General features: G+C 48.1%; 1 long non-coding RNA gene across 1 annotated transcript; it reads right to left on the reverse strand.

Annotated features, from left to right (window-relative positions):
* Positions 1 to 3,545: 3,545 nt before the first annotated feature.
* Positions 3,546 to 13,315, reverse strand: LOC130543011 (uncharacterized). The gene is made up of 3 exons (XR_008957988.1): positions 13,038 to 13,315; positions 11,847 to 11,921; positions 3,546 to 3,630 (listed from the first exon to the last, which is right to left on the reverse strand). It is a non-coding gene; the product is annotated as an uncharacterized LOC130543011 (long non-coding RNA).
* Between the last annotated feature and the right edge of the window lie 344 nt (positions 13,316 to 13,659).

Below are 13,659 nucleotides of genomic sequence, written 5' to 3' on the forward strand. Positions count from 1 at the left end.
TACCCCACTAATCCTTTTCTTTCAGACTCAGTGTTTCAGCCTCAGAGAGGACACTTGTGAATGACTAAGTAGACTGATGACATAGCCTCGTGTGTTTCTAACTTGTCACAAGCAGACATACCTACTTCTTGACACTCAATGGTCCCACTCTGTGTTGGTTTTTGAGTGGTCGAGGCTCTTATAGCTTTTTTCCTGCTTTCAGTGATAGAGAAGTGGCCTCTGTCACTCCTCACTGACGAAATATCAGTGATGAGTTCATCACTTCGTTAGCTTGTCCCGGACATCTCCAGAGCCCTGAGGTCGTGCCAGGCCCTTGGGGGTACAGAGGTGGGTCTCTAGGGGAACACATCCCACAACAGGTGAGCACAGAGGCTCAGGAGTGTGTTCAATTGATACTTAACACTTATCAAGCCCAAGCAATGTGATAAGAGCCATAGGGAGCTTGTGAGCTAGAGGGAGAGACTGACACATAACAGATGATTGCAATGCAAGGAGACGGGCCGTGTGGGTGGGGGATCGTGCCCCTGTGCTCTTTCTAGAAATCTACTCGAGGAGTCTGCGCCAGGCTGTACTCCGGCTAAGCCACTCCACGCTCAGTTCCTCAGCACATCTGAAACTTTCAGGCTCTGGGTATCCCTTCAGACCATTCTTCTCTCTTGGAGGAGACTTTTATGTTTATCAAACAGGGCAAAGATTATTTTTTTTAAGGGGTTGATAAACATTCCTCCACAAGAGACTTCCCTGTCTGGCTAAAAGCCACCAACCTGGATCACCAAAATATCTCAGAGCTCGGGGCCTAAGAGAGGGAGAAAGTTCGTCTCCATAAAAGGCCTAGCAAATTCCCATTCCCAGGCCCCAGACTGCCTCTTCCCAGGTGATGATAGTGGACAAGTACACTTCCTTCAGTGGAGACCCCTCCTCCCTGTTAAGCCTTTCTCAGTCTACTTAATACCCGTGCAGTGGCTGAGATGAGGGGTATATATTTCTACTTCCCTAAATTACCAAAAATTACCCCAAAATGGACAGCTCCTTTTTTAATTTTGTAAATTCTTTATTGATACATATAGAAAATTGCATAACTCACAAAGCACATCTTGATGAATTTCTGCAAGGAACACCTCCCTCCCGTGAGAATTTCCTAGGTCAACAGCTACGTGTTTGGTTTCGATATGTCTTAAAGTCTAGATTATTCCGAGGGGCGCCTGGGTGGCGCAGTCGTTAAGCATCTGCCTTCGGCTCAGGGTGTGATCCCGGCGTTCTGGGATTGAGCCCCACATTAGGCTCCTCCGCTGGGAGCCTGCTTCTTCCTCTCCCACTCCCCCTGTTTGTGTTCCTCTCTTGCCGGCTGTCTCTCTCTCTGTCAAATAAACAAAATCCTTAAAAAAAAAAAAAGTCTAGATTATTCTGAGACCTAGAGTTGAGATTCACTAAACTCAGTCCAAGTCTTTGTTATGGCACCTTCTCCAGCAGGAGGATGCTTCTTCCCAGCCCGTGGCCGAGGACAGGGAGCTTCAAGACCAGCCCAAATCCCACCTCTGCCCAGCTTTTTGTGCCCGTTCCAAGGGCCACATCCAATATTTGTCATCTACCTTTTTTATGCCGTACCATCATACTTGCCCTGGCACCCGATGGCCGTCTAAGGCTCAGACAAAATAATTGACTCCACGGGCATCCTAAACATAAACTTTGGTGTCAGACACCGGGTTAGGAGCTAGGAATACAAAGGTAAATATGTCCGGGGTAGCTAGCTGACCACCAAATTTTGTGGCTCCCCCCTGCATAAAGTTGTTACAGAGAACTGGCTTCCCAACTAGGAACAACGTCTCCCAGTGCTCCCTGCATTTCCATGGGACTGTGTGACCCCTTCTCAGCAATGGAAAGTGAGCCAAAGTAATGTGTGTCATTTCTGAGCCAAAATGTTAAGAAGTGTGGCTTCCTCCCCCTCTCTTTCCTTATCCACTGGCTGGATACAGGATTCCCAAGCCTGAAGGCATGGAAGATCCACAAAAAGGAAGGAGTCAGGGTCCCTGTATCGCCACATAGAGGAAAACCACCCATCAACCAGGAATATCTATTATGGGATTGAGAAATGAATTTCTGCTGTGTTAAGCCACTGAAACATGGGCGATTGTTACAGCAGGTGATGTTACTCTAACTCGTACAATGAACAAGATCTAGTCTCTAGCCCCAAGATGCTAATATACCAGAACATTTAGAGTTGCATTTTAGAAATCTCTTTCCAGGGGCGCCTGGGTGGCTCAGTTGTTAAGTGTCTGCCTTTGGCTCAGGGCATGATCCTGGCGTTATGGGATCAAGCCCCACATCGGGCTCCTCTGCTGGGAGCCTGCTTCTTCCTCTCCCACTCCCCCTGCTTGTGTTCCCCATCTCTCTGGCTGTCTCTCTCTCTGTCAAATAAATAAATAAAATCTTTTTTTTTTTTAAATCTCTTTCCAGCAATGGCAGGGAGAATAGACCAAAGTGAGACCAGTTCAGAAAGAAGTCTGATGTATAATTATATATATATATATATATATACACACATACACACATTTTTTAAATGCATGATAATATTTTTATAATTACATTGTATATACGTCAGCTATTATTTTCATTTTTTCAGCCCCAGCATTTCCCCCTTCTTATAACAACACCCTAATTGTCCTCAATCCATGTAGTTTAGGTGGGACTGAGTCACCATTGTCCTAAAGGTTGGTTTGGAAAATCAGAGCCAACCAGTGCTATCCTGAGACTTTTTCTAGAAGAGTGAGAGAAAGGCATTCTCTTTTTTTATTGGGTTACTGACAGGGTAAATAGTAGGAGTAGGGCTCAAGGCAGACATCTTGCCTCTATCGGGGGAGAAGTTGCTGCGTGGAATGGTTGAGGAAAAGTTAAAACAGTCTGTGATCCATTTCTCCCCCAATGACGAGAGGGACCCCTGGGGAAGAGAAGGCAAGTGGCATGGCCTAGTCTCTCTGTAAATGTGATAACTGACCTCCTGATAACAGTTAACAACGTTTCAGGAAGGAAAGTCTTTATCTATGGAATCGTCTTAGCAGGATGTCCCTGGTTTTGGCTTGCTTGTGGTATACTATTCTAGAATCTATGGATATCTGAGGCATGGCTCCCTGGAAAATGTCACATAAGCTCAGTAACAATCTTGCTGTAAAATGGAGAGATTCATAACACGAAAGCTCCCTGCCGTGTAGGATGAGTATAGATCTTACTTATAGACCTCGTTTTATTAAAAGCATGTCTTAAGCAGGAAGGAAGGACCTGGGGAGCCACGTGGGATGCTTTCTGTGTATTCAGTTATCTATTACTGTGTAACAAAGTCCTTCAAAATTTAGTGGTTTAAAACATCATTATTCTCTCTGATGTTCTCTGTGGGCCAGGAAGTTGGGCAGGGTGTAACAGGGTCAACATGCCTCTGCTTCATAATGTCGTATGGGATGCGGGGTGCACGCACCCCTGGGACGACTCAAAAACCAGAGGGGATTTAGTGGCTGATGCTGGAATCACCCGGAGCCCCACTCACTCACCTAGCTGAAGATCTGTGCTGTCTGGGGAATCAGCCATCACCGACGTGGCATTCCCTTCCATAGCTTGCTCAGCTTCCTCATGGCTTGATGGCTGGATTCAAAGAGAAAGTGTCCCAAGAGGAACAGACAGAAGCCACATCACCTTTTATGACCTAGACTTAAAAGTCATACAGCATGGGGCCCCTGGGTGGCTCAGCATGTTAAACATCTGCCTTTGGCTCAGGTCATGATCCCACGGTCCTGGGACTGAGTCTTGCATCGGGCTCCCTGCTTGGGAGGGGGGAGACTGCCTCTCCCTCTGCCTCTGCCCCTCCCCCCCCACTTGTCTACTCTCGCTCACTCGCTCAAATAAATAAATAAATAAATAAAATCTTTTAAAAAAAAGTCACACAGCATCACTTTGCAACTTTGCAATAAAAGGGAATCTAGACTCCTCCCTTTGAGGGGAAAAGTGACAAAGTCACATTGCAAGACCAGCATGTAAGGAAAAATTCAATCTATTTATGCTGTTTGATTATATTTTTTTAAATCACTAGTAAAGATTACTCATCAAGGTAAGACCTCTGATTTGACAGAGGAAATCAGAGCCAAGAGGTGATGAAGCAGAGAGAACCGCGATGACCGTGTTTGTGCTATTTGGGTGTGTTTGAAGGCAAAATCATTCTTGTGCTGCCCAACCTCATGAGCCAAAAATGTCCTCATTTTTATTTAAGCTGGTTTGAGTTTTCTTTTGCTTAGAATCTAAAGATTTCAAAATAACATAGTGTGTATATATTATTTACCGCTTTGTTCAGTGGTATTTTAGGCTGCTTATAAAAATACACGCATACTATACAGCAAGATAAAAATGTTTTTTAAAAACTGAGGAAATTAAGCCCAAGAGAAAACAATAGAAAAAAATTTTTCGTTAAAATAAGGATGAGGTTGGAACTCACAATTCATGCTGGAAGATCATGAACACTTAATAGAAGGGGAGAGCAGCTAAGAAATTGTGGAAATAATCCAGGTGAGGGTGAGAAGGGACATAAGCAGATGGATCCGTTAGGGTTTGTTGACTGACTAAATGTGAAGAATAAAGGAAAGAGTAGGGTACAGTAGAAATCCAAGACTGTTCTTATGTTTCTGGCTTAGGTGATTGGGGCAGACAGAAGTTAGAGTCATTGAGACAGGGCTATCCCAGTGGAAAAATGAGTTTGGGGGAGGATTACTTGGAGGTCAGCCGTTCTTTCTGGACACTTTGAGTATAAGTCATGAACAGGCAACATGGGATGCACATGGGCAGTTGGTTTTCTAGGACAACAAATGGGGAAGAGCTCTGAACTAGAGACACAGATTGTTAACTACACATATTTTTTTAAGATTTATAATGGGCAAGGCACTGTGCGAATTACTGGAGGTAAGCGCAGAAGCCCAATAGGCAAGATATTTGTCCTCACAGAGCTGATGTTCCAGCAGATGCGTGACAGCTGGGGTCACGGATGGGCACGAAGTCACCCGGGCAACGTCGTCCGGGGCAAGCCGAGGAAAAGGTCACACAATGGAGGCTGAGAAGACAGAGAAGTGGAAGCCAAACCAGAAGGGATGGTCTAAATGCCACCCAGGAGAGAGGACGCAGAGAGTGTACAAAAGGACTTAGTAAAGCCCAATGCAGATATGTTTTATTATTATCATTTGTGGCTCTCCTCTCTCTCTGCCTTTTCTAAGATCCTCTTTCAGGTACTTGCCTTGCTGAAGTTTCTTGAGGGCAGGGACATTTTTTACTGTGGTAGCCCCAAGTGGCCTGGCTTACACTCCATCAGTTCTTGGGGAACTATCACGTCTACTAATTATCATGAGTGTGTGAGCACGTGTGCCTCCATGAGCGTGCACACCCGTGTGGCCGTGCCTGGTCTCCCTGACCCGGTCCAGCCGCTCGAGGACAGGGGCTGGATGGTGCCTTGGGGTCCTGATCATCGGATCTCCGTTCAGTCTCTCACACTTAAGTCACTCGATCAATATGCGTTGAACTGAATTTTCTCCCCTGTTCCAGCGGCGAAGCATTCATGTGTGATCTCTGAGCATAAATGTACTGTCCGTGGGGAAACAATGTGTTTTCTTCTCTCCGATCCCTGTTGCTCCTTTGCACAATGTGTTTTCACGGGGCTGTTTTTATTCCAGTATTGGAATAAAGGTTGCCAAGGTTAGTAAGCAGGGCACTTAGCCTAACCAAGCCCCAAACAAGCCAGGTCTGCTGGGATCTGAAAAGGCAGCCCTAGCAACACAGAATTTAGGACCAGAGGGACCTAAGAGATCATCTAGCGATGGTGCGAGTCTAGTCCCGCCCCCCTCTTACAGGCAGCAGAACGAATACGAGACAATTTCCAAAACTTGTCCAAGGACACAGCTAATTAATGGCAGAGCTGGGATTAGACCCAAGTTCCCAGACTCCCAGTCCTTTGATCCTGGCACTGCACACAAGGTTTTCTCTTAGACTGAGTTTTACCTATAAACCTTGAGTACTTCGCCCTAGGCTATTCTTCCCATCACATAGGATTAGAATAAGGCCGCAGAGGGACAGCTAGTAGCCTGTTCTTGGGGTGGCCACAGACCGAAGCGCAAGTGAGGGTTCATCACAGCGCTGCGCGGCATTCCACCTCGTACTTCTGTGACACATATGCCGGTATTTCTACCCAGCAGTCCCTGTGGAATAACGCGTGAAGACCGGAGACTAGAAGTTTCTCCAGACTCTTCCTGCAAGACCTTCAGACTGCCGTCTCTCTTTAACCGGCTGTCACTAGAATGGCAGGGTGTGGAGAAATACCGTTAACAAGTCCAAAACACCAAACCACTTGAAGATGGTCACCTGCTCCCATTGACATCTCACTTGAAGCCCTAATCCTCAAGCCGTGACATCGGAATCCTCTCCAATGGCAACTGATTGTGGTGTCACAAACAAAGGATTATAACTATTTGAGGAAATCGCAGTGGAGAGGAAAGATTCTGTTTCCACGTCAGTGTTTCTGGCAAATTTGTTCTTCAAGACGCAAAACATAGCATCCGCTCGAGGCTCACATTTAATAAAAACAATAATGCCTAATATCTCTTGAGTCTCTTGGTGAATACTTTTTCACATATGTGACCCCAATTAATGTCTGTAACAATCTTTCAAAACAGAAATGATTCATAATTCACCACCATGGAAAAGCCGAGTTAGAAAGGTGAAATAAATTGCCCAGTGTCGTTACAGATGGTGCATGGCGACGCCAACGCTTCCTACCAGAGAGCGGGAGGATTAAAGGTGATATTCCAAATATGAAATACAATATGGACAAATCCCATAGCCTTATAGGTTCTTAAAGAAACCACAAATGTCAGATAAAAACGTATCACCCCTTGGGGCGCCTGGGTGGCACAGTGGGCTAAGCATCTGACTCTTGGTTTTCGGCTCAGGTCATGATCCCAGGATCCTGGGATCCAGTCCTGCATTGGGCTCCCTGCTCAGCGGGGAGCCTCTTCTCCCTCTACCCCTCCCTCCTTGCTCGGGATCTCTCTCTCTCTCTCAAATAAATAAATAAAATCTTTAAAAAAGAAAGAAAAGATTTTCCACCTACCTATCACTGTGCTTCGAATTTCCACTATCAGATTCATTCCTACAAAATGATATTATGGAAGAGATTGCTAATCGTCCACCAGTTTCCACTTTCCCCTCCACATTACCTGGCCCCCCCCCCTCCCTGCAGTTAGCAGTGGAAGGTGAGAAGTGGACACATACCGTTCTGGCCTGAGCCCCAAGACCACGGGGGTGTCTCCCTTGCACCCTTTTCCATTCTTGCTGGCTCGCTGGACATTGGCAGGGAGGCGACCAAACTTGAACCACGCAGATGAGGGCCACACCCGAGGGGATGGCGGGCAAGTGAAACGAAAGAAATGTAAATCCTTGAATGACTGTGTGGAGCAGACCCACATGCCAATTCTGGGACATTTACCTCATGCTATTATCTGAGAAAGAAATGAAATTCTACCCTCTTCCAGGCACCGAATTATTGAGCAATAATAAATATCCATTGTTTGAAGCCACTGAGTTACACTGTCACTCAGCAATGTCTGCTGACGTGACCAGCATGAGGAACATCTCTCAGGAGGCCTTTCTGTGGTTCTGGCAACAGGAAGTGGCGGACCAGGTCGAGCAGGAAATCATCTATCGAGAGAAGAGTGAGTTGCTGACAGAATCAAGAGAAGGCTGGAGAGGCAGCCTCGGGAAAATAGGCAGGAAAAAGGGAAGTTGGGCAACTGAACCCAGGGCCCAAACTTACTCCCCAGCCACCAACCGAAGACAACTCCTGTGGCCACTGCTGGACACTGACCGGACACCAGAGCTGGCACTGGGAAGTGGACACCACTGGGGAGACTGTGGCCACGGCCGCCCTGGAATCCTTCGTTGCTGCTGCCGGAACAAATTCCCCCACCATCCTCGCTTCCTTGCCTCTCTCGACCCAGAGTCAGTCCAAGCCAGAGAGTTTGGCCACACCTAGATGAAGTACCCAAGCCTGGCCTTCTTGGGAAGGGGGGATATATCCGGCTGTTTCAGCAACTCTAGTCCCACCATGACTCCTATAGAAAAGAGGTTCAGATGTTGGGCAGGCAAAAAAATAATAATGATAAAAAATAAAAGCTGCCAAGTGTCCTCCCAGAAGAAAAATGCTTCTAGAGCAATATGGTTCTCTGGAAACTCTTAGGTTTGAAAAGTGCTCTCAGAGGGCTCCGGCTGCCTCCCCGCTTGCTATACCCCACCTCCCGGTTTGTCTTAATCAGGACTCTCAGCTACGAAGGACAGAAACATAATTAAAACGATTTTACATTTATTAAAAAGGAGGAGCGTTATTGGCTCAAATAAGTAAATAGTGCAGACGTATTTGGGTGCAAGGCCTGAACGGTGTCATTGGGGCTATTTCTCTGTTCTGCTTTCCCTGGAAGGCCCTCCATTATCACTACGGATCTCCCTGTCCGAGAGACACCTTACATCCCGAGGCGTGAGTCTGTCTTCTCAGTGTACCCGGAGGAAACCGAGAGTCTCTCCCCCACAGTTCATGGAAGCTCTGCATTAACTGGTCCACGTCCTTTGCTCAGGTGGGCGGACGGAACAATGGTCACATTCCCACACCTGCAGTCAGCTCCACCCGAACCACAGGGACAGGGAGTACAGGATGGCAGTTTCACAAGGAGAATCAGCATCCGGCTACCAGAGGGAGGAGGAGGGGTGTCGGTACCAAGAGTCAACTTAACGCCCTGGCCTAGGACATCCACGGGTTACAGAAGAGGTTGAAAAAAAATCACCGTACAATCCGAACTAAATAAAGAAGCCCCCCTAAGTCAGAGCTCTTTCTCCCATCTTCTGTGAAGCTTAGCTCTGCATCCCCAAGACAGACCTGAATGTTTGCCTAAAAGCATAAACACCATCTGATGTAGTAAAAGAGGGTTTCTCAACCTCGGCACTGTTGACATTTGGGGCTGGATCATTCTTAGTTGTGGGAGGTCTGTTCTGGACATTGTGGAATGTTTAGCAGCATCCTGGTCTCCACCCTAGCCCCGGTTATGAAACTCAAGATGTCTCCAGAAATTGCCAAATGGGGGAGCGTGGGTGGCTCAGTCGGTTCAGCGTCTGCCTTCAGCTCAGGTCATGGTCCCAGGGTCTGGGATTGAGTCCCGCATCAGGCTCCCTGTTCAATGGGGAGGCTGCTTCTCCCTCTCCCTCTGCCTGCCGCTCCCCCTGCTTGTGCTCTCGCTCTCTCAAAGAAATGAATAAAATATTTTAAAAAGAAAAAAGGAAAGGAAAGGAAAGGGAAGGGAAGGGAAGGGAAGGGAAGGGAAGGGAAGGGAAGGGAAGGGAAGGGAAGGGAAGGGAAGGAGAGGAAAGGAAAGGAAGAAAGAAAGAAGGAAATTGCCAAATGTCCCCTGTGGGCAAAACTACCCACGCCCGCAGGTAAAAACCACCTATTAGAAGGCTGGAGAACGAGAAGAAGCGCCCTAAATCCTCGCCAGGAAGGACAAACCTGCGTCACCTGGTCCAGCCGGGCCCCTCTACAGCTCTGGGGCCTGCACAGCTGGACTCCCGAGCAGAATTGGGTTATGAAACCCTAGAGACAGAGCCAGAGATCTTCTAGTCCTGCTCCAGAACTTTTGCTCGGGGCTGGGCCTGGCCTCAGCGTACCAGGGTCTCCCCTGCAAGTCAAGTTAAATGTCATCACACCTCGCAGCACTTTCTGAGCGCCTGCTGCATACAAGAACCACTGGGTGCCTGTGCGTACTTTTTCTCACTTAGCCGCCACCTCAATACTCCAATACAGATGTTAGATCCATTTGACAAAGGAGGAAACTGAAACTCTGGGAAATGAACTGCCCCCAAGTCACACTTAGTAAATGCTGAAACTGAGATTCGAAATCGTGTCTACCGGACTCCAGAGTCGTCGCCTTTCCCGATGGGCCCTGCGGCCGCTCTGTATTCCACTGCTGACGGCGTTTTGCACGCAAGCTACCATAACTTACAATTCTATTCTATTCCAGTTTCTTTTTGCTTTGAGGTTTTATTTTATATTTTCTCTTTTTCTCCCTGTGCCTTGAGTCTCTGCTTTGAGAGTTTAACCCCTTTTATCACTACAAATCCGAAACAACGAAGAGCCAAATTACTCACTCTCCGTGGATGATAGACAATACTGCTCTGTTTCTCTTGCATATTTGGTCACTTTAGAGATTCGTTTCATGATTTCATTTGGAATTGGTGGTTGAGGGGGGTTCAGGCCACTGCCTGGGTTTAAATGTCTCATCTTAGACACCTCATAGTATGATGAAGAGGCTTATGCTTGGGACTCAGACGACTTAGGTTTTAATTTGGGCCCTACCACAGACTTGCTGTGCGGCCTTGGGAAAATGATTTAACATCTCTGAGTCTCATTTTTTTCAACTATAAAATTAAAGGCCTGGACTTACTAACCTGCAAGTATGCTTCTAGCAAGCTGATGGAAGGCACTAAATCTGAAATTAATTCCATGAAATATTTAAAATAGGCTTCAAATAAGTAGCAGGTGCTCCTCTGCAGGGAGGAGGCCAGAGAGAGCTCCTCCGTGTGGAAAAACAGCTCACAGCTGACTTCACCTATGCTCCATGAGGACAAAGAAGGGGGTAGGGCTGTGTCACCTGAGCCTTGATATAAAAGTTAATTAAAAATGCATGCCCAGGCTGAAGGAAGACACCTAGTGAATTAGTGATGGCCCTCGGATGTCTCCGTTTCAGGGGTGACAGCATCTACACAGAAGGCAGGAGGTGGGACCCGGAGTGAGGCCCTGCCAAGGAACAGAAATCCTGGCTCAGGTCTTCCTTGCCTGGTTTTGGGTGTAGCCAGGGTGCAGAAGGAGGCTGCCTCCAAGTATTAGGTTAACATGATTCATTTAGCAGGAGTCGTGGGGCAAACGCTGAGCCTCCCACGCCACAGGGCACACACATGGGCCAACCCCACCGCCTTCTGTCTCCCCGCCTGCTGGCTGCAGAGAAAATACCAGCACCGGGGTCAAAAGGGGGGGCCCCCCAGCTGGAGTGGGGACCCTACTGAGATGACAGAGTAGCCTGATCCCCCTCCTGCCAGGAGCCCATGACCTCTGAGGGCAGGAGGGAGTTTGTCAAGCGGGACCCCCCTTCCCATCTCTCCCTGCACTCTCACGCCTAGCACAGCTGTTGTCAAAATGTTTCTTCTGTCCTGAGTCCTTGGAGGGAGTCTCTCATGGATCCTCACAGCCTAAGAATTTGAAACCCACCAGAGCTGGTGAGAACCCACTTGCTTTTTATAGTAAGGGTAGTAGGAGAGCTCAAGAAACCCTCCAGGGAGTAACCAGGGAAAGGAGCCTCCTCCCCTCTCTGCCCGCGCCATGTGCCATGGGCCGTGGACTGCATGCCCTGCCTGTTAAGGGAAGGCCTGGAGGGTGTTGGGAAACCACCCAGGCCCTCCCTGGCTCCTCACATCCTGGGCAAATACACAGGCCCTGGTCATATGCACAGGGAAAGTCAGTCCCAAGCAGTGGTGAGGAGGAGACAGTTCAGGGAACAATTCAGCAAGAGAAGAGCAAAAAGAGGAATGCCAGGTGGCCCCAGGCTAGCAAGGTGTCTGGAAGACGGCAGTCACCGAGGTTGGGAGGTGACCGCATCCAGCTGGCAGGTGGACAGAAAACCTGGAGCTCCGGGATCATGCCTTTGGGGTCATCAGCCAGAGGGAGTAACACTTGCAGGTTGGACAAGCCTGGATAGCAGGAGCAAGTGGATGAATAACAGAAAAAACCTCACCTCAAGGTCTGTCCTTTGTTGGGGATGTTGGATTGTCGCTGCCAGGTCACTTCTCAGTGATTAGGAAGTGCAAATCTGAGGATATCACATAGAAATTTCGAAACAACTTTAAAGTCACAGTTACAAGGACAGCCAGCAGTCCCTCGTCAGCACCTTCCGGGCTTTGAGAGAGGTGCTGGGAAAGCTTCCCTGACTCCCCCAGTGGGTGCCTCCTCCGTCCGCTCAACACACACCTCCTGCATGTCAGGCCTTCATTGCTCAGTTTACCCTTGTACCCCGAACGCTAGAACAGTCATTGGCACATGGGGGTCAAGAATGAACGAATGGATGGATGGATTGAATCATCAGTCTTTCTACTAAACACTAGACCCCTTCTTAAAAGCCATTTCAATATCCAAAGCCCCTACTCCAGGCCTGACACACAAAGATACTGAATAAATGTTTCTAAATGAGGTAAAATTGTCCAAAGCCAACAGCAGGCAATGTTTGCGCTCTGGCTGCCCTGGGGACCGTGAGCTCCCACCCAACACCCCCCACACCACCTCTCATTCCTCACCTAAACTTGAGATGAATTTCCAATTTGTTTTCTAGACAAGCAATATATTCACGTACTTCTTCTCAAAAAACATGTGTGCAAATTATTTCTTTTGGCTCAAGATCAAGCCAGGCAAGTGTCTACCCCCTCTGACAGCAGAAAAATAAACACGGGCCACAGGAAGGACACCGCTTAGAGGAGAAAATGTCTACCTGTTTGAGTTCATTCGAAGCGCTTACTTCATAAGAAACTGTGTATTTGCAGAATTATAAATGAGAACACCCAGACCTCCCAGGCGCTATTTGGTAGAGACAAAACCTCTTCCATGAATCCCCTCGGTAGCGGGGCTAGCAGGACAGCACCTTCGCCACCAAATCTGCATAATAGACATAATTACTACTATCAGGGTGAGTGACAGAAGCACTGTCATTAAAAATGTTGTGTAATCTTCCTTTTTGTTTTTGCCTATGGCAAATTAAGACCATTTTCCTCTCCTCTTGAAAGGATTCAGCTGTCCTGCTTCTCGTTCTCTTCCCCCACTCCCCTGCCAGCCCCTCCCCGCTCCCCATCCCCTGACATTCCACTTTTCCTCCCCCCCAACCCCTTCATCCTCTGTTCCTTCCTCCTATTCCCACACCCATTATCCATTGACTCACCTCCCACTGTTTTTCTCTGGGATCTGACCACATGCCTCCCCCTTTCCCTTTTAATTTGGGGTTGCTGGATCCTCTCCTCTAGTTAGGAGACTGGAACCACGACCCACCAGCACCCACCGCCGAGGACTCCCCAACTCTCTCAAGGAAGCATCACTGCCACGTGCAGGCTTCGGACAGGAAACCTGCTTGTCGCACGGGCTGTGGTTTGGTGCCATGGGAATGAACTTGCGGCGGTCGTGTTGAAAGCCAGCCCAGCAGCGGTGAAGCATGTGGCCAAAGGTTCATGCCAGCTACGACAAGCAAGGAGTCTGAGGCAGAAACGAGCAAGCCCACGTGTTAATAAAAAACCAAACCCGATTATAAAATAACCATTTGTATTCGTTTCCTAGAGCTGTAATTACTGCACATTACCACAAACTGCACGGCTTCAAACAACAGAAACCTATTCTGTCAGGGTTCGGGAGGCTACACGTCCAAAATCAAGGTGTCAGGCGGCTGGCGGGTAGCACCCTTCCTTGCCTCTTCTCAGCTCCGGGTGACTCCCCACAGTGCTTGGTGTTCTCTGGCTTGTACTGACTCACTCCAACCTCGGCCCCCCTCTTCACACGGCCTCCTTCCCAGT

This window comes from Ursus arctos, unplaced genomic scaffold (genome assembly GCF_023065955.2).
Source record: "Ursus arctos isolate Adak ecotype North America unplaced genomic scaffold, UrsArc2.0 scaffold_10, whole genome shotgun sequence".
Lineage (NCBI taxonomy): Eukaryota > Metazoa > Chordata > Mammalia > Carnivora > Ursidae > Ursus > Ursus arctos.